Source organism: Puma concolor, chromosome C1 (genome assembly GCF_028749965.1).
Source record: "Puma concolor isolate L17-30 chromosome C1, mPumCon1.1.hap2, whole genome shotgun sequence".
Lineage (NCBI taxonomy): Eukaryota > Metazoa > Chordata > Mammalia > Carnivora > Felidae > Puma > Puma concolor.
In genome coordinates, this window is record NC_141674.1 from 214,521,711 (window position 1) to 214,542,174 (window position 20,464).

At 44.6% G+C, this 20,464-nt stretch overlaps 1 long non-coding RNA gene across 1 annotated transcript; it reads right to left on the reverse strand.

The window, feature by feature from the left end:
* Positions 1-66: 66 nt before the first annotated feature.
* On the reverse strand, positions 67-8,199 carry LOC147578728 (uncharacterized). The gene is made up of 3 exons (XR_015255615.1): positions 7,459-8,199; positions 5,116-5,241; positions 67-911 (listed from the first exon to the last, which is right to left on the reverse strand). It is a non-coding gene; the product is annotated as an uncharacterized LOC147578728 (long non-coding RNA).
* Positions 8,200-20,464: the final 12,265 nt, after the last annotated feature.

Consider the following 20,464-nt stretch of genomic DNA (forward strand, 5'->3'; position numbering starts at 1 on the left):
CTCAGCTGAGAGCTACATCCCAACAGGGGACCACACTGCACGCCTCTAGGGGCACCATCACCTTCCTATCATATCCAAGTTTGTCTATTCAACCTGACAGCTTTCCAGCAGATGGCAGGGGAGCGTCTTGGGGACAAATGCCCACAAACCACCATCAGGGCTGCCGCTCGGTGATGGAACAAAATAACATGAACCCAAGCTGGGCTGGTGGCTTAGGCTCTTCGGGGCCAGGAGCTCAGACTTGCTGAAGGCAGGGAGGCGACTGTCCACCCCAGGCTGGGAACCTGAGCGTTCCTGGGTCTTCAAGCCCAGGAAGCAACCGGAAGACTGGCCCAAGTTCTTGTTGAGGAGGGGCGGGCACCCACCCTCCCATTGGACCTTCCAAGAGGGCCTCTGCCCCATGGCCTGCCACTGCTCAGGAACGAGGCATGTGAGGAGGACATTCCCGAGCTGTCACTGGGGTGGTGGCTCTGAGTCTGGCGGGGGGAAGCATCACCAGCTAACATGGTGGCAGTGATCTCTGTGTCCCATCCGAGATGCAGGCAGACAGGGCATAAGGCAGGAGCACGTGTTCCTCCAGGCTTGGTGGGGATCCTGGGGGCCTGGTTCATTCTCATTCCACAGCAGCCTGTCTGGGGGCAGTGCAGAGGGGATGCCAAGAATTGAGGCCCTCGGGAGGTGCTTCCGGAAGAGCAAGCTGCTGGCTGAGGGTGGCGTCCCAGGAGGGGTGGGGACATCCGGTAGCTTCAGGGTGTTCCTCTCCAACTCGTGGTGATGCTGGGTCCAGGCTGGCAGGCACAGGGGAGCCTTGATGAACTAGTTCCTAAGAGGACTGAGGCTCTCGTGGGTGAGCTGAGGGGAGCTTCCACGGGGAGGTCTGGATAAGAGCAGTCCTGCCATGGATGGAGAAACTTTGCAAGGGTAAGAGGAAATCAGGCAGAGCTTAGAAAATGGAGAGGGTTCCTAAGACAGACGGGAGTCTGGAAGAGCCCCAAACACAAGAACAGTTCACTCGACCCAGAAATCCCCTCCACTGAGTTTGGTCAAGAAAACAGCAGTAGGGGTAGGAGATGGTGAGTAGAAAGAAAGCGTATAATCCCAGCCACTCGGGCGGCGACTGGTTCCGGGGGCTCTTCCAGAGTCTAAACAAAGATCTTTCACCCTTCATAAAAATTAACTCGAAATGGATATAGACCTGAGCGTAAAAAGCAAAATTATGAAACTCCCAGAGGATAACATAGGAGACATGACCTTGGACATGGTGATGACCTTTTCTTTACAACCAAATGGATAACCCACGAAAGAAATGACTGATAGGCAGGACTTCGTTGAAATTTTCTGGGACACCTGGGTGGCTCGGTCGGTTGAGTGCCCGACTCTTGATTTCGGCTCAGGTCATGATCCCAGGGTCGTGGGGTGGCCGAGCCCGTGTTGGGCTCCAAGCTGAGTGTGGAACCTACTTCAGATTCTCTCTCTTCTTCCCTCTGCTCTGCTCTCTGGCTCAAGAGCTCTCTCTTTCTAAGAAAGAAAGAGAAAGAAAGAAAGAAAGAAAGAAAGAAAGAAAGAAAGAAAGAAAGAAAGAAAGAAAAAGAAAGAAAAAGAAAGAAAAACTAAAAATTTCTGCTCTGCAAGTGACATTATCAAGAGAACGAAAAGATAAGCCACCAACTAGGAGAAATATTTGCAAAAGACACATCTGACAAAGTGCTATTATCCAAAATATACAAAGAGTTCTTAAAACTCAACAATAAGAAAGCAACCTGATTTAAAAATGGCCATTATTAACAGACACCTCACCAAAGAAAATATTCCAATGGCAAAGAAGCATATGAAAAGATACCATACATCAGAGATCATCAGAGAAATACAAATTGAAATAGCAAGGCAACACCACCACATACCTACTAAAATGGCCAGGATCTTCAGGGAAGTGAAAAAAAACTTATGGATACGTGTCATTGTACATGTGCCAAGACTCACAGAATGTACAACACCAGGGAGGAAGCCTAGTGTAGACCATAAGGCTGAGTCTTAAGACCATGGGTGATAAGGACACGCCAATGTAGGTTTATCAACTGTAGCAATGCCCCACTCTGGTGGAGGATGTTGATGACGGGGGAGGCTGTGCATGAGTGGAGGCAGATGGGATATGGGAAGTCTCTGTGCCTTCCTCTCGATTTTACCGTGACTCCAAGATGTTTCTTTAAAAAAGATAGTCTTTTTGGGGGCACCTGGGCGGCTCAGTCAGCTAAGCATCTGACTTCAGCTCAGATCATGATCTCCCAGTCCGTGAGTTTGAGCCCCACGTCGGGCTCTATGCTGACAGCTCAGAGCCTGGAGCCTGCTTTGGATTCTGTGTCTCCCTTTCTCTCCTCCCTTCCTCTACTCGCATGCTCTCTCTCTCAAAAATAAACATTAAAAAATTTTTTTTAGAAAAGATAGTCTTTTGAAAAACCTGGGTACCATTAATAAAGAGCTGGAAACCACCGACTCTTCTTGGACTTAAAATAGAGGCTTTCAGAAAAGGACGTGTCAAAGGGAAATCTGAACATTCAGAACAGGTGGAGCGGGCAGCCAGCATCATAAGAAACCTTCCGTCTTCAGAAGATGTGTCAGAACACATCGCTGTCACGTACCTGCAGCTAGAACAATCTTCAAAATACATCAGAAGGAAAAAAAGGACAGCTTGGGATGACGGTAAAGACGCTTTGGATGAAAATGATGACCTTCAGGGATGCGCGAAGTTGATTTCACAAGAAGCCAAAGAAGGGAATAGGAGGGTCAGTGAACAGATGAAACAAAGTGGAATGTTAGAAAACTCAGAAGAGGGGCGCCTGGGTGGCTCAGTCGATTAATCATCTGACTTCGGCTCGGGTCATGATCTCACGGTCCATGAGTTCGAGCCCCACGTCAGGCTCTGTGCTGACCGCTCAGAGCCTGGAGCCTGTTTCAGATTCTGTGTCTCCCTCTCTCTGACCCTCCCCCGTTCATGCTCTGTCTCTCTCTGTCTCAAAAATAAATAAACGTTAAAAAAAAAAATTAAAAAAAAAAAAAAGAAAACTCGGAAGAAAATCAGATGACGCCTCTAGGTGACCGCTCACCAAGGAGGAGCGCCTGGGTGGTGGTCTCGGGGGAAGATAGCCTGGATGGTGGGGCCGGGGACCCGGCATAAGGAACACAGGAGCAAACAGACGCTTCCTGGACAAATCGAAGCACTTTTGAAGAAACTGGTTGATGCCACTGAGTTAAAAGCGTTATTTCAAAACACTTGAAAGGAAATCAGATGCACACTAAATCAGCCGAGGAAGACGAAGTATAACCCCGCAGATGTAGAGTCTTCAAACTGCGAAAGCTTCGCCGAGGTCAGGAAAACACAGAAAGGGGGAGGCAATAACGCCAGCAGAAATTTTGAGTCCTTCCTTGAATTACAGCGAGACAAACAAACGAATGCTCAGCAAATAGCCAAGCTGGAAGGAATCTGCCCTTTAACGGGAGAGGAGAATCTTTCCAAAGCAGATGGCAGGACCGGCCGCGCTGGACAACTGCGGAACAGGAGCCAAAATTCCATCGGGAAAATTCAAAAGGATCGTGGGCCGTTACCGAAGCCGGTTTATTTCCCACGAGAGAAAAAACACTCTCGGTGATGGGCGGAGAGCACTGGCGACTGGGAAAAAAACGCTTGGAACGTTGAGAACATTCCTACATCCAGATGTAAGTCACTGGGGAAGAATGTATGTATTTGGAAGAGTATTCTTACATCCCCGATGTTCCACGGGACATTTGGCAGAGGCCAGGAGGACCCCTGGAGAGGGTTGCCCGATAAAAGGCAGGATGCCCAGGTAAACTGACCAGTGTCTCCTCAGCCTGGTGGTCAGCAGCATCAGGGGTGAGGCATGTTGATAATACGTAGCTCTGACATGATGCGGTAAGAATGACGCTTCACCTCTGGTCCTCCTCCCCCAACCCCCTAACCCCCATCTAATCGTAAGCACATCAGACAAATCCCCCAGTGGGACTTTCTACAAAATACCTCAACACTGTCAAGGTCATCAAAAACAAGGGAAGTCAGGGGCGCCTGGGTGGCTCAGTCGGTTGAGCGTCTGACTTTGGCTCAGGTCATGATCTCACGGTTCATGAGTTCAAGCCCCGTGTCGGGCTCTGGGCTGACAGCTCAGAGCCTGGAGCCTGCTTCGGATTCTGTGTCTCCCTCTCTCTCTCTGCCCCTCCCCTGCTCATGCTCTGTCTCTCTCTGTCTCAAAAATAAATAAAAACATTAAAAAAAAATTTTTTTTAATAATAATAAAAAAAAAAGACAAGGAAAGTCTGAGAAACTATCATAGCCAAGGGGAGCCTAAGGAAATGTAATTACTATCATGTGGGATCCTGGGTAAGATCCTGGAACAGAAAAGTCACATTAGCTAAAAACTAAGGAAATCTGAATAAAGCATGAACTGTAGTTAATAATAGTATATCCATATGGATTCCTGATGTGAATAAAACATCTACATGTAAGATGTTAATTGTGAGGGAAATTGGATGTGAGGCATCTGGGAACTGTCCTTTATATGTAATTTTTCTGTAAATCTAAAACTGTTCTAATAAATGAAGTTAATTTTTTTTTAATGTTTGTTTATTTTGAGAGAGCGGGGGAAGGGCAGACAGAGAAGAGAGAGAGAGAATCCAAAGCCAGCTCCCCACTCAGCGAGGAGCTCAACGCGGGGCTCAAACTCACAAAACGTGAGATCATGACCTGAGCTGGGATCAAGAGTCAGACGTTTAACCGACAGAGCCACCCAGGAGCCCCTGAAGTTAAGTTTTTAAAAAGTTACTGGGGAGGGGTGCCTGGGTGGCTCAGTCAGTTAAGTGTCTGACTTCGGCTCAGGTCATGATCTTCCGGTTCGTGAGTTCGAGCCCCGCATCGGGCTCTGTGCTGACAGCTCGGAGCCTGGAGCCTGCTTCAGATTCTGTGTCTCCCTCTCTCTCTGCCCCTCCCCCACTCATGCTCACTCTCTCTCTCTCTCTCTCTCTCCCTCAAAAATAAATAAAAACTTAAAAGTCATAAAATAAAATAAAAAGTTACTGAGGATACAGGAGATTCGAATACTACCAACCAACCTGCCATAATTGACATTTGTAGAACTTAAAACCCCAAACTGCACAAAATACACAGTTTTTTCAAGTGCACGTGGAACGTGTGTCAAGATCAACTGTATACAGATCACCAAGTGAGGCTCAACAAATCTGAAAGAAAAAGTATTTAAATTATTTGGGGTCCGTTCTCTGACCACAGTGGAAATAAATTAGAAATCAATTACATAAAGACAGCTCTCAAATCCCCCAAATATCTAGGAATTAAAAAACACTTTTCACAATAATCCTGTGTCAAAAAAGAAGAAAGAAAGAAAGAAAGAAAGAAAGAAAGAAAGAAAGAAAGAAAGAAAGGAGAAAGTATTTTAATATAAATGAAAATAAAAACCTAATATATCAAAAGTCATCCTGGCCTCCGGCTTCTTTATCCAGGTGACTTGACCTCGTCCCATGACTTTAAATTCTGTCTGTAAACTGCCGAATCCCACATTTTTAGCTCCGGCCCAACCTGCTTGCAGAGTTCACAAATCAAGCTGCTGTTTGGTATCTCCTGGATGCATAAAGAGCATCTAAAACCCCAGATGCCTAAGAAAATTCTAGATTCCCCTTCCATTTCCCCATCATGCATCCTATTCCTTAGCCCTCCAACCCAGGAGTCATCCTTAGGAATTCTCTTTCCTTCCCACATTCTTCTGACTCTACTTCCAGCCAATCTTGAATCCACCCACTTCTCTCCGTATCCAGAATACAAAGCCTCCCTTTTCAGGGACCCTGTCAACCCCCCACTGTGTATCTCTAGTGCTTGGCACAAAGCAGGTCCTCAATTTATAAAACTTGGCCGGGGCGGGGGGGGGGGGGGGGGGGGGAGGCGGCGAAGGGAGGGGGTAACTCTTTCCCAGTCAGGGGACGTGGAAAGCTCAGTTGGAAACTGGAAGGTTGTTTGGTGAGCGTCCAGCAGGGCAGAAGGGTGGGTGACGACAGGGCAGAGCTGAAGGGCTATCTCAGCAGATTCTGGAAAAACCTGATGACGTCTCCTTGACTCACCAGCGCATCTCTCTGTTGTCTTGTTTGCCCCCAAGTTCACGCGTCCCTTCCTTAGCTTTGATTCACTGCCATCCCCTGGCCGGTAGGTGACCCTGACTCAGTGTTGGCTGAATGAGTGAGTTTCTACAAGCTGCCTGGTCCCCACCCTCTGAGCATCCACGTTCTACCTTCTTCCCGCTAACACATTCCCTCCTCACCCCAGGGCCAGCAGGATCCGTCAGGTCTCCGCTTCCTTCGGCTTCACCGCATTCCCACCTCATGGTTCCCCACTTGTAGGTGCTCCTAAACCTTCTAAGCTCGTGTTTACAAACATTTCTTAGAGTAAGCCCTTCATTTCAACCATCATCAACTTTCATTTCAACGAAACCATTAAGTTTCGTTCTAAAGAGAACATTCATCTACATGGATTAGTCCCCTAGAGCTGCCCTAACAAGTACCGTAGCCTGTCTGGCTTACACCGTAGGAAATTACTTTCTCGCAGTTCTGGAGGCTGGAGGTCCAAGATCAAGTTGTTGTCAGTGTTGGTTCCAACTGAGGCCTCTCCCCTTGGCTCGTAGGGGCCGCCCCCTTGCTGTCTTCACGTGGTCTTCCCTCTGTGTGGGCCTGTGTCCTGATCTCCCCTTCTTATAAGGACTCCGGTCGTATCGGATGAGGACCCACCCCCAAGCCCGCATTACCTTAATTACCTCCTCAAACATGCTGTTTCCAAATGCCATCGCGTTCTGAGGTAGTGGGGTCAGGACTTCAACTTGGGAAGGGGGGGGGGGACCCAATTTAGCCCAGGACGCTATGTGTCATCGATTCCTAGACTTGCTCTTTCGTATGGACAACAATAATTACAGCCTAAAAAGATGTCATTAAGCCAGCCCGAAAGACAGCTCAAAGCCAAAAGAGAAATGCCTCCCACACCCAGGCCAAAGCCCCGACAGCCACATTCCGGTAACAAGAGTCACTTTCTGGGCCCGCAGACCCCACTTCCCCACGTGATGAATAGGAACTGTGCTCTTTCTTGTGGGTGAAACATAACAGCATTGTAAACTATGGCTATGAAGGAATGCACAAGGCAGTAAGAACGTATATATTCCGCTTTTCTCCTAACTGAATTTCCACTTCTGTAAAGAAAAGACGGGCTCCGGACTGGACAAGAGTGAGTCGTATCTAGCTCACCCGTCTCCACGCGTGGACTCCTCGTTCCCCTGTCCCTCCATGGGACACCTCTTCACCTGCCCTCACCGCTAGCCAGTGCTGGCCACGCCCACCGCCTCTGTTCCTGCTTTCTTTTCTTCAAATTATTTATTTCTCTTGGAAATAATCACACTGACTTACTTGATTATCTGTGTCTCCTTTCACTAGAATACACTGTACAGGGGAACAGTGGGGCCCTTGTCTGTCTCGGTTCGCGTTTGTATCGCGGCGGCCTGGCCCCTAAGATCCGTTGCATCAGCCGATTCGGAGTGAATACATAAATAGCTGCTACATTTTCAAGTGGCGGTTTGGCTCTAGGGTGACTTTTTCATATTCATCTTCCGAGGTGTATTTTGCTGAATCCAAAATGTTGAAAATCGTTTGCCTTCCTTCATGGGGAGGGGACTCGACAGTCTAGCCCGGAAGGTGATGCCTGCGTGGCATTGAAAGGCAGCAGAAGCGCCACACTGGTAACGGCCACCAGGGGGCGCCACCGAATCGTCGTGGCAGGCAGCGGAGGCGGCAGCTCGGGACCGCGGGGCGGGTTAGGGGTGGAACTGGGAGTTCCAGTTGTCCGCGGCGCCGGTGCGCTCACGCCCTCCAGGTATCCCAGGGGCAGCAGGAGGGGCCCGGCCTGCTACGGGGTCCCCAGGAAAAGAGTCGGCCCCGAAAGCATTCCCTTCACGAGAACAACTACGAATATACAGTACCTGGGTAAAGATAAGCCACAAGGGGCGCCTAGGTGGCTCAGTCGGTGGGGCGTCCGACTCTGGATCAGGTCATGATCTCACCGTTGGCGAGTTTGAGTCCCGCGTTGGGCTCTATTGCTGACTGCTCAGATCCTGGAGCTCGTTTTGGATTCGGTGTTTGCCTTTCCTCCACTCACACTCTGTCTCTATCAAAAAATGAATAAAAATTTTTCGGGGCGCCTGGGTGGCGCAGTCGGTTGGGCGTCCGACTTCAGCCAGGTCACGATCTCGCGGTCCGTGAGTTTGAGCCCCGCGTCGGGCTCTGGGCTGATGGCTCAGAGCCTGGAGCCTGTTTCCGATTCTGTGTCTCCCTCTCTCTCTGCCCCTCCCCCGTTCATGCTCTGTCTCTCTCTGTCCCAAAAATAAATAAAAACGTTGGGAAAAAAAAAAAATTTTTAAAAAAATGAATAAAAATTTTTTAAAAAGTCACAAAATTTTACTGGGGGCCGTAAAGCTTAAAATAAATGGAGAGACAAACCAAACTCCTGGAAAGGAATACGCATGCTCCCCCAAATTAAAGCAGCCCCCAACAAAAATCCCAGTAGAGTTTTGCAGACAACTAAGGAAATTCATTCTAAAATTTGTCTTGAGAAGCCAATACATTACAACTGTCAAGAACTTTTTTTTTTAAGTAGTGAGTAATGTTTTCGATGTTCTATATATAACAATGCTAGAAGGAAATATTAGTGAATATATAAGTTTAAAGAGGAGAGAGTCTTTCTAAGTGTACAGGCAAGGAAGAAATCCTAATGGAAAATGTGATGAAATTACATATCAAAACAGTCCATGAATGCGATAAAAAGGCAGATGTCAAAATGGGAAAAATACCAGTGACTTCTGGTGGACGGAGCTAATAATCTTAATATGCAAAGGAGTCTTCTCTGTGTTTTTATGAGATAAACACGGGAATGGAAAAACGGGAAAAGGACACAGGCAGGGCCTCACGGAATAGGATCTGGAGCCCCCTGGCTAGGGCCTTGCGGTTTATTCTGGGAAGTCCCAGAAGAGGCGGGCAGGGTCTGATTTGCGTTTTAAGGTGCGCCCTCTGGCGGCTGTAGGGAGAACAGACCTTGCGGGGGCGGGGCAGACCCCGGCAGGTCAAGGTGAGAAACCAGGGAGATGGTCCACGTGAGAAGATGATGTGGACCAACGTGGGAGAAGCGGTCCGATTGGATAGACTTTGGGGACAGAGCTCAGGGAACCTGCTGAGAGCTTCAGTGCGAGGTGTGAGGCAAAAAGGCAACAAGGATGACTTCAAGATTTGACCTCGGGGCGCCTGGGTGGCTCGGTGGGTTAAGCGTCCAACTTTGGCTCATGTCACGATCCCCGGGGCTGAGCCCCACATGGGGCTCCGTGCTGACAGCCCAGGGCCTGGAGCCTGCTTCAGATTCTGGGTCTCCCTCTCTCTCTGCCCCTCCACCACTCACGCTCTGTCTCTCTTTCTCTCAAAAATAAGTTAAACATGAAAACAAAATTAAAAATAAAAAAGGTTTGACCCCGGCTGCTAGAACGGAGCTGTCCTCACTGAAGTACGGAAGGCTGGGGAGGAGCAGGTATGGAGGAGAAAGTGTTTTGGCGGCGGGAGTGTGAAGGGTCACCTCCCCGCGTTTCTGGAGGGCAGGTTGTCAATATGTGTCAATCTATTTTGCAAGACACGGGCCATTTTAAACCAGCGGACCTGCTTGCAGCCAGGAATCCAGAGAGCACTCTGCATACGGGCATCTTCGTGGCTGCTCTGCTTGAAGGGCAAACGTGGAAAAACAAACATTCTTAGATCCATAAAACATGGCTCATCAAAGCATAGAATTCTATACACCCATTTAAATATCATCTGTGTCTGGTCACGTGGAAAGGTGTTCAGAACATTTTGTTCAGTGAAAAAAAAAAAAAGCAAATTAGAGAACTGTATGATTCCATGTTTTACAAAATAAATTCCGCGAGTGTTCGTATGCGTGTAGAGCAAACCTGGAAGAAAATACACCAAGTGCACGGTGATGGCGAGACCAGCAGTCATCCTAGGGAAGGGTGACTATGAACAAGGCTGCTGTTACGCGTCGAACCGCGCCCCCTAGAATTCATATGTTGAAGTCCTAAGCCTCACAGGACCTTAGAATTTGACCTTATTTGAAAATAGAGTCAATGCCAAGGTAATTAGTTAAGATGAGGTCATTAGGTTGGGCCTTAATCCAATATAAAAGATGTCCTTGCAAAAAGGGGAAATTTGGAAGCACACACACACACACACACACACACACACACAGAACACCTTGTGAAGAAGAAGACAGACATCAGGGTGGTGCTCTACGTACCAAGGAGCAGCAGAGATGACCAGGAAACCAGCAGAAGCCAGGGCAGAGGCCTGGGTCAGACTTCCCCTCACAGCCTCAGAAGGAACCATCTGTGGCAACAGTGTGACCTACTGAGAAACCCTACATTTCCGTTGTTTGAGCTACTCAGTTTGTGGGACTTTCTTCATTAAGGCAGCCCCAGCTAACTAATACAGCAGACTTTCTCTACTGTCTGAAGTTTCTGCAATGTGCATGTACTGAATTTATCCTCAGAAAAAGAAAGCATCTCCTTTTTAAGTAAATTTTCATTGAAAATTAAGTCTCTGATGTCATGTGATAAAACAGGTAGAAACAATTTGCCTCGAAATCTATTTATTTTTTTTTAACGTTTATTTATTTATTTTTGAGAGACAGAGGTAGAGAGCGAGCAGGGGAGGGGCAGAGAGAGGGAGACACAGGATCCGAAGCAGGCTCCAGGCTCTGAGCTGTCAGGACAGAGCCCGACGCGGGGCTCGAACTCACAGACCGCGAGATCATGACCTGAGCCAAAGGTGGACGCTTAATGGACTGAGCCACCCAGGCGCCCCAAGCCTAATATTATGATTTAGTCATTAATACCTATGAAATAGGATTACCTATTTCCCCGAATCTGAACATCAGGAAAAGAAAGTTCATCTTCAGTTTCAATTAAAAGAAAAGAAAAGAAAGGAAAGGAAAGGGAAGGGAAGGGAAGGGAAGGGAAGGGAAGGGAAGGGAAGGGAAGGAAAAGAAAGGAAAAGAAAGGAAACGAAAGGAAACGAAAGGAAAGGAGGAGAAAGAAAAGAATACACATGAAGAAAAGAGAAGGAAATTAATTTTTTAAGGCAGAAATAATTAGAAAACAGGGGAAAAAACAGAACTGATAGACCCAAGAGGTAATTCTTTTTAAAAAGTACCTAATTAGCAAATATCTGGCACTTTAAATTATGTTAATGGAAAAATTGACAAATTATTATTATATCAAAGTATACGTTTTTACTTATCAAATTAAAGGGTACGTCTTATGTGACTTCCCTAAATGTTGGTAAGGGCAAGATGTAGCCATTTCTCTCCAGTATGGCTGATGATGAATTGAAAGCACATTTCCAGAGAGAAACCGGGCGACGTTTATAAAAAGCCCATGAGATGGGGCCAAAGATCTGCATACACAGATGTTCGCGAATACGGCGGAATTGTTCATCGTGCCAGATGTATTTGTTTTCTATTGCTGCGGGAACCTTATCGTAAATTTCACGGCCACACAATTCCCCATCTCGGAGTTCTGTTGGTCAACAGTGTAGGCAGGCTCTGCCGTTTGCTCTGCTCCTGGGCTCACAAGGTCAAAAGCAAGGTGCCGGCCAGCTGGAGCTCCAAATCTGGAGGGTCTGGCAGGGGAGGGGGGAAGGCACTACCCGGGTTCATTCAGGTTGTTGGCAGAACTCAGTTCCGTGAGGTGCCTGGACTGAGGTCCCTGTCTTCTTGTCCTCAGCTGGGAGTCTCTCTCTGCACCCGAGGGGCACCTGCATTCTTGTCACGTTGCCCCTGCCCCATCTCCAATCGGCGACATCACCCCTGTCTTTCCATGCTTCAAGTCTATCGGAATTCTTCTGCCTCGCCTGTCTCACTGGAGCCAGAGAAAGTTCCCGATTCTAAGGGCTCCTTTGATTTGATGAGAGTGGGACCACGCACATCATCCAGGATGTGCTCCCTACCTTCAGGTTCCTACCTGAGTTATTTCTGTGAAGTTCTTTTCACAATGTGAGGTGACAAATTCACAGGTTCTGGGCAAGGTGGGCGAGGTGGGGTGGGGGGATTCTGTCCACCTCTGAGAAAATGCTGACTTTTTTTTATCATAACTTCTTTTTTTTTTTAAGTTTATTTATTTATTTGGAGAGAGAGAGAGAGAGAGAGAGAGAGTCCCAAGCAGGCTCTGCACTGTCGGCACAGAGCCCAATACAGGACTCAAACTCACAAACCCTGAGATTGTGACCTGAGCTGAAACCAAGAGTCCGTTGCTTAACTGACTGAGCCACCCAGGCGCCCCTGAAATTATTTTAAAGAGAAAAAAAGCAAGATATTAATCAGGGTTTCCCAACCTTGGCACTATTGGTATTTTAGATTGGATAATTAATTCTTTGTTGTGGGGAGTAAAAAATACTGGGTGAAAAGTAGCAAAGTATTCACAGTGGTTATTGTGGGTTTTGTCGTAATAGTTGTTTTATTCTCTTATGCTTTTCTACACTTTTCAAGTTTGAATGGCCATTACTTTTAAGCACTATTTTCCAGAGCAATTTCTCCTCAGATAGGTTTTCCAACATGAAATCTGTGTCTTTCTTCTCAGGAGAAGTTCTCCTTGATGGCACTTCAATGCCCTCCTCCTGTACTGTTGCATTTTTTGTATATTCATATATTTTTGCATATTCATAGCTAAAATTCTATTTTTCTTGTTTATTTTGTCAGATTTTTGTGTCAGGATATATCATCTGTGCCTAAAATAAATAGAAGCATCCATAGAAGTAGCTGTTCCTTCATTATGAAAGAACTATCTAGTTAAGGGGTCTGCCTGTTCAGACCATTTTTTGAGATCATTTGTTTCAGAACTTTCTTCACTAGCTTCCTTGATTACAGGGCATTATGATATTCTAATTCTTCTTTAGTTCATGTTGGCCATTTGCACTTTCCCATAAACTCATCTAATTCAAAATATTTATATTGATTAGATATGATTGTATATAAAATAATTTATAACATCCACCTTATCTATAATTATATCTTTCTCACTGAATTAATATTTTCTCTCTTATTTATTACTAAGATGGTCTATAGATTTGTCTCTTTCCACTGATTTTTCCAGAAGAACTCTCTCTTCATATACTCATCAGGTATAGCAATTATGGAAAACAGTATGGAAATTCCTAGAAAATAAAAAACAGACCTATCATATGACTGAACAATTCCACTTCTGGGTATATACCCAAAGGGAATGAAATCAATGTCTCAAAAAAGATACCTGCACCTCTGTGTTCCGTGCAACATTATTCACAATAGCCAAGACTTGGAAACAACCCAAGGGTCCGTCGACAGATGCATGGATAAGGAAAACTATATATATAATGGAATACTGTTCAGCCATAAAAAAGAAGAAAACCCTGACACCTGGGACAACATGGATGAACCTGGAAGACATCATGCTAAGTGAAATAAACCAGAGGGAGAAAGACTGTACAATCTCATTTACATGTGGAGTCTGACATAGTCAAACTCATAGAACCAAAGAGTAGAATGGTGTTTACCACAGGCTGGGGGGGGGGGGCAGGGGGGTCTGGTCAAAAGGTACAAATTTTTAGTTTTAAGATGACTAAGTCCTAGGGATCTAAAGTACAGCGTGGAGACTAGTTAATCGTACTGTGCCGTATACTTTAAATTCGCCAGTGGAGGAGACCTCAAATGGTCTCATCACACAGACACGAAATAGCAACGACGTAAGGTGGTGGATGATGTGTTAAGTAACTTAATTATAGGGATCACTTCACAATGTATACCTACATCAAACCATCACACTGTACCCCTGAAGTACATACACAATTTTTGTTAGTCAATTTTACCTCTATAAAGCGGGAGGGGGGGGGGGGGAGATAGTTCAGAAAAAAGAAAAACAATATATATACTTACCAGTTCTTCCATTTTTCCATTTTTTCATTAATTCATTTCCTTTCTTCTCGTCGGATTTGTTTTGCTGTTCCCTCCCTCGGTTCTTGGTGTCCATATTTAAGTCATTCACTTCATCTTCATTCCTCGTATTATTAATTTGTTGAGGTTTGGTTTACTTTTTTTTTAGTAATCTCTACACCCAACGCACGCTCCTCTGACTAGTTCTGGAAATAACCAGAACGTTTCCCGTTTGACATCCGCCTCTCTGTTTCATACATGGTATTTTCATATATGTAAATATATCAAAATTTCCATCACGATTTCTTGCCTCGTGTAGTTAGAAAATTCTCCACACCAGTATCTTCTTCTAAATTTCAGCACACCATTTGTTAGGCTGAAACGGTAGTCGTTTTTTCTTTCTTTTAAAGTTCTTGGCGATTGCAATGACCAATTTGAGAATAGTATTTCTACTTGTCTGCAAAAGGCTGTTAGGATTTTAATTGGATTTGCTTTGATTTGGAGGGGAATCAACATTTTCGTCATCTTCCCATCCAGGAATACCGTTCGGTTCGCCTCTCCGTTCTACTTAACGCTTCCTGCCTTCAGGAAAACGTTGTGCCTTTCTCTACACAGGTCAAGTTTATTCCTAGGCATGTGACGTTTGTGGTTTCGCTCTCTTGAACGGAATGTCTCACCCATCACAGCGCCGACGGCCTGTGCCAAAGCTGCTAGGTTGATGTGACGATTTGCAGGAAGCCTTTTTAGTGGGGTCACTGCGGGAGAGTCCCCTGTCCCTGCGGTCCCAAGACCTGGAGAGAGTGAGAAGCCCCTGGAGTTAGCAAGGGGTGGGGGTGGAGATTCAGTCCCAAGGGCTGTATGGCCGCAGCCCAGTCACCATCCCACCTCTCTTCCAAAGTGACACTTTCCACCAAAATACTTTCACGGCACCGATCCAGCTTTGCGGGTCACACCGACGGCCCTGGGTGTGGCACGAGGATAAAAGAAAGGGCTGGCGGAAGATTCCAAGTGGATAACCGAGAGCTTTGTATCCTGTCCCTCGGCCAGGGTGGCTCTGGTGCAACGCGCTCGCTGCCGTGAAAGTCTCACCTTCCGGTCTGTGGCCTGACGACAACACACTAAAAAGGAAACCCGGCCCCCAGTATGTACCCAACAGTAACGGGTAGAACGTTCCCGAAGGACGCTGTAAGAATGTGCACAGAAGCTCTGTTGGTAAGAGCCCCACGCTGGAGACAACGCAAGGGTCTACCAGCAGGAGAGCGGATGAGCACATGGGGGTGCGCTCAAGGATGAGCCAGCCCCCAGCACCCTCCCCGCGGGCCACCCTCAGGGTCGTGACCTTAAAGATGCCAGAGGGTGGGGCGCCTGGGGGGCTCAGTCCGTTAAGCGTCTGACTTCAGGTCAGGTCATGATCTCGCCGTCCGGGGGTTCGGGCCTCGTGTCAGGCTCCGCGCCGACAGTTTGGAGCCTGGAGCCTGCTTGGGATTCTGTGTCTCCCTCTCTCTCTGTCCCTCCCGCACTCATGCTCAGTCTCTCCATCTCTCAAAAATGAATAAACATTAAAAAATTTTTTTTTCTTAAGATGCTGGGTAGAAAAGAGCACATACTGTGAGATTCATGTGTAGGTAAATTTTTTTTTTCAATAGACAAAGCTCCTCACTGGGCGGGAAATAATGGTTACTCTAGGGTCCGCAGTGGGGACAAAAGGGAATGTTCATGTTCCGTTTCTGTCGCTGCTGGTTACATGCGTGCGAATATTTCTGTTTTGGTTTGGTTTGTGAATATTCCTTGAGCTGCACACTTATAATCTAAGAACATTTCTGTATATATATTATACTTCCATAAAATGTATTCCTCTCCCTCTCCCCCCCCCAAAAAAAAACTGTCTAAATCAGCAGTTCTCAAATTTTTTGGACTCAAGACCCCTTTAAACTCTTAAAAACATCAAGGAGCCTAAAGATCTTTTGTTTATGTGGGATATACATTTAATGGTATTTAACATATTGAAAATTAAAACTGAGACATATATGGGATATTTATCAAGTCATATAAAAGTAACAGCACAAACCTATTACATGTTAATATATATAACATTTTGATTTTTAGAAACTGTGTTTTCCAAAGCAAAAAAAAAAAAAAAAAATCGGACGAGCAGTGGAGCCTTTTACTTTTTTGCAAATATCTTTAATATCTAGCTTCAGAGGAGAGAGCTGGGTTCTCCCACTTGCTTCTGCTTCCAATCTGTTATGACACCGCATGTCATGTAACCTCTCAATTACCCCACTGTACTCTCATGAGAGAATGAGGTTGAAAAGGCAAATAACATCTTAGTGTTATTAGAAAAATATTCTGGCCTCCACATCCTCACAAAGAGTTGTGGACATGCCCAGGTGCCCCCAAAACACACTTTGAGAACCAGTGATCTAAGTAGATTAAAATTTGGGGAGGGGGGTGTCCAGGCTCCTACAACTTTAAGCCAAACTTACGTGCACCTCACTGCTCCCTTATGAGAATTTTCTGGTGGTGAATCAACTCCCAAGAATGTTTCACCTGTTCTTCCTTCACAAATGGCACGTGATCACCAGGCCAGCTTTATTGTATTCTCTCTGTAGTGTGCTGAAAGACCCAGGCAAAGGCCTTGGTCTAGAGTTCTCTCTTCTGGCCTGCTGAGGTCCCGAACTTCCACACTGACCTCTCCACTCAAGATGTCACCACCTTGATGATTTAGATGGCATGGGTAAATTCCTTCCAAGACACAATTTACTAAAACTGACTAAGAAGAAATAGAAAATCTGAATAGCCCCATGTTTCTTAAAGAAAATGAATTCATAATCAAATGACCACCCATCATAAAGATGCTGGATCCCCATGCCTTTATTGGTGAATTACATCAAACATTTTATTTTATTTTTTTTTTTTTTTAATTTTTTTTTTCAATGTTTATTTATTTTTGGGACAGAGAGAGACAGAGCATGAACGGGGGAGGGGCAGAGAGAGAGGGAGACACAGAATCGGAAACAGGCTCCAGGCTCTGAGCCATCAGCCCAGAGCCCGACGCGGGGCTCGAACTCACGAACCGCGAGATCGTGACCTGGCTGAAGTCGGCCGCTTAACCGACTGTGCCACCCAGGCGCCCCAACATCAAACATTTTAAAGAAGAAATAGCATCAATCTCAAACTTTCTCAGAAAACAAAACAAAACAACAAAAAAAACGGAGGCTGGGAAATTCCCTAACTTATTTTATGACATCAGCCTAACTCTGATACCAAGACCCGGCATTACAGAAAAGAGAGACTGATAGCCCTCATGAACATAGATGAAAACAAAACAAACAAAAAACTTCATGAAATACCAACCAATTGAGTCCAGTAATATATAAAAAGATCAATACAAGTGAGGTTTATTCCAGGAATGCAAGACTTTTTTGATATTCAAGAATCAATTAGTAAATTCATAATAAGAGACAAAACCCATATGGTGAAGATAATATATTTGACCGAACGTAATACCCATTCATGATTAAAACTCTCCACAAACTAGGAAAAAAAGAGAATTTGCTCAGTCTTATTAAGGCTGTTACAGGTTGAATTGTGTCCTCCAAAAAGATATGTTGAAATTCTAACACCCTGTACATGTGACTATATTTGGATATAGGGTCTTTTCAGATATAAGAAAGTTAAGATGAGGTCATTATTGTGGGCTCTAATCCAATATGACTGGTGTTATTATAAAAAGAGGAAAATGCCACGTGAAAACAGAGACACAGGCAGAAGCGAGCCATGTGATGATGGAGGCAAAGATTGGGGTGATGTGTCTGTGAGTCAATAATGCCAAGGTTGCCAACAAATGCCAGAAGCTGGAAGAGGCAAGGAAGGATTCTCCCCTACAAGTGGAAGAGGGAGCATAACCCTACTGAAACCACGATTTTGAACTTTAGAGCTTCCAGAAACTTGAAACAATAAATTTCTGGTTTTAAGCCACCCAAGTTGTGATGTCAGCCTGTATGCCAGCCCTAGGAAACTAATACAAAGGACATCTATGCAAAACCTATAACTAAATTACATTCCTGGTGAAATAATGAACATTTTCCCTCCTAAGATAGAAACGAGGTGAAGATGTCTACTCTCACCATTTTTATTCAACATTGTACTCGAGTCCTGACCAATATGGCTAGGGGAAAAAAGGCACAAAGATTGAGAAAAAGAGTAAAACTGTCTTTGTTCTCAGATGGCATGAGTATATTTTAGAAAACCCGAGGAATCTATAAAAATACCGTGACAAAGAAATATATTAAATTTGCAAAATATAAGATTAATTTTCCAAAATCAATTGTATGCCTATATACTACCAGTAAAGAATTGGAAAATAACATAAATGATAAGTGCAATAACATCAAAAACCTAAAACACTTAGGAATAACTCCATCAAAAAATATGCAAAACCTCTGCACTGAAACCTACAAAATATTGGTGAGAGGAATTAAAGAGCTAAAAAAAAAAGGAGATCTACCACGTTCATGGGCTTAAATTCAATACTGTTAAGACCTCAGTTTTCCCCAAATTGCTCTCTAGATTCAACTCAAACCCAATTTATATTTAACAGGTTTTGTTTTGTAGAAATTGATAAGCCAATTCTAAGGTTGTATGGATCTAGAAGGGCCAGAATTATCTTGAAAAAGAAGAAAAAGATTTACACCACCTGATTTAAGACTTAATAGAAATCTACAGTTAAGATAATGTGAAGTAGCATAAGGATAGAAAAAAAAATAGAGGAACATAACAGAACAGAGTGCAGAAATAAGCCAATATATAAAGTGTCAATTGGGGCGCCTGGGTGGCGCAGTCGGTTAAGCGTCCGACTTCAGCCAGGTCACGATCTCGCGGTCCGTGAGTTCGAGCCCCGCGTCAGGCTCTGGGCTGATGGCTCGGAGCCTGGAGCCTGTTTCCGATTCTGTGTCTCCCTCTCTCTCTGCCCCTCCCCCGTTCATGCTCTGTCTCTCTCTGTCCCAAAAATAAATAAACGTTGAAAAAAAAAAATTTAAAAAAAAAATAAAGTGTCAATTGATTTTGAAAAAAGTGCCAAGGCAATCCAATAGAAAAAGGAGTTTCTTAAATGAACGATCCTGGAACATCTAGACAACTGTATAGAAAACAAAACAAAACAAAACCTCTACTCCTATACACAAAAAAAAAACAACTAAAAATAGATCATAGACTTATATGTAAAGCCTAAATCTACAAAGTTCCTAGAAGAAAACATACTCAAATATCTTCACAATTTCAGGGTGGACAAAGAGTTTTTAGACAAAACCCTGAAAGTGCTAACCATAAAATTAAAAACTGATACATTGAACTGTATCAAAACTAGAAACGTCTGCTCGCCGTAAGACAAAGTTAAGAAAACGAAAAGACCAGCCACAATCTGAGAGGAAATATTCACAATAAATATATATGACGAAGGACTTGTCTTCAGAATATACAATGAACTCCTACGAATCAATCATAAAAAAGATAATCCAACTTCTAAAATGACCGAAAGACTTCAGACAGTTCACAAAAGAAGTTATACAAAGGATCAATACCATAAGAAAACATACTCACATCATTAGTCATCAGGGAAAGGCAAATTAAAATCACAATAAGATACAACTTGTTGTATCAACTAAAATTGCTAAAATTAGACTGGCTGACAGCACCAAATGTTGGTGAAATTGTGGAGCCACTGGAACTCTCATACATTGCTGGTGGAAGTGTAAAGTGATACAATCCCATTCCTAGGCAGTAGGATACCAGGGTGGGGGCAGGGCCGTGTGACTAGTCTGGTCCAGGTCAGGCCGCAAGGGGGTGCAATATCTGTGGAGAATTTAAAAACAATAATAAGATGAAACCAACGAAACTTGGCTCACTTTATATTATTTCTAAACAATGTCATGTGATAAAATATGCCTGTCTGCTGGAGTGGACCATTCCCACCTCACCCTTTGTGATGTTCTTTATTCAAGACAAGTGACAATAAATGTCAACCAAAAGTGCCGTGTACACAAATGTTCACAGCACCTTTATTCATTATAGCCAATGATGGAAAGCAACCCAAATATCCATAACCAGGAATTTGGATAGACGACTGCAGTATGCTAACAAAATGGAATATTACTCAGCAATAAAAAAAAACACAAAGTATGTGTAAATTTCATAAACATTGTGAGAATTTGGCAGGTGGAAGGTTTAATGCGATTAGGTCATTGGTTGCGAAGTTGCATCTTAGGGCTGTTTTCTGCCACAGGGATTAATATAATGCTTGATACGCAGGGGCACTTAGGAAACCCTTTCTTTTTTTATTTTATTATTATTATTTTAATTTTTAGAAAGAGAGTGTGAATTGGGGAGAGGGGCAGAGGGAAAGAGAGAGAGAGAGAGAGAGAA